The sequence below is a fragment of the Elephantulus edwardii genome, unplaced genomic scaffold (assembly GCF_000299155.1).
Source record: "Elephantulus edwardii isolate Elephantulus edwardi_28Jun2011 unplaced genomic scaffold, EleEdw1.0 scaffold00119, whole genome shotgun sequence".
Lineage (NCBI taxonomy): Eukaryota > Metazoa > Chordata > Mammalia > Macroscelidea > Macroscelididae > Elephantulus > Elephantulus edwardii.
Genome location: NW_006399869.1, coordinates 370,847 through 372,168, shown reverse-complemented (window position 1 = coordinate 372,168; position 1,322 = coordinate 370,847).

Genomic DNA, 1,322 nt, shown 5'->3' with positions numbered 1-1,322 from the left:
TTATTCACCATAGAAGAATATGTAAACAACCCAAATATCCAACCACAACCGAATGGTCTGAGAAATTATGGTGCTTTCACATGATGGAATACTACGCAGATCACAAGAGCTATGATTTTGAAATTTTTTTAAAAATTATTACCTTACCTGAGAGGGACTGGAGTGCATCATGCTGAGTGAACTAACTCAGTCCCGCAAAGACAAATACTTTATAAAACCATTATTTTAGAAACAGAAAGATAACTAGTAAAACGTGTATGTGGATCCAAGCAGGAAAGAGGAGGAGCAGAGGGGTCAGGATGGGCAGGGGGTTGGTTAATCATAGGATCACATAATCAATCGGATAGGTGGAGAGGGGGGTATATAAAGGAAATGGGGTAACAGTGTGAAAAACAATGTATTTGTCCTTTGCAAGTAAAAGAAAAGAAAAGAAAATTTACAAAAATAAAGAAAAAGACACAAAGCACTTATTTAAACAAGAAATTTGACTCAAAAAGAAATCTAGGATTCATTTCTTTTAGAGTAATTTACCCCTACTTAAACATAGATTACCCTACATGTAACAGCTATGTACAAAAAAGTTTTTAAAATGTCCTTGGTTTTACAATGATAAATGAAAAACATGAAAATTCCCAATCACAAAAATAAGAATCAACTTAAAAGATCCAGATTGAGTTTAATGCAGTTTTATAAAAATTTACAGATAATAGACATTTCAAAGAATAGGGATAGAGCTTCTTCCTTCAGGAAGCTAATTAACAGTTTAGTGTTGGAGTCAGTTGTGTTGTCACAGTTACTTAAGACCAAAGTGTCAAAAGTCTTCCTCATAGGACAGTAAGAATAAATTCACAGAAGATGTAGCAGTGTGGGACAGCTGAGCCTTGACTTAGTAGGGCTGTTTGCTGTTGTATGCATCCATAATAAGACAACAATTTAAAGAAATTACTGATCTTGAAAATTAAGTCTCCAAATGTATATATTACTCAGTCACTCATTGTTGTCAAGTTGGAACTGACTCATAGCTGAGAGCAGTTTTCAAAGGCTATACATCACACAAAAGATTGCCCATTTTTCCCTGTGGATTTGCTAGTGGATCCAAGCTGCTATAGTGAAGAGCAGTGAAGGTTAGCACTGCTAGAGTGGGGTTAGCAATCAAATCTTCCCTATGGACTAAGATACCAACATTCCAGATAGATAGATAGATACACAACACATACACATACATATATACACATATATACAAACACACACACATCCATATATATATATATATATTGTTGTTGTTGTTATATGCCATCGAGTCGCTTGCAACTCATAGTGAC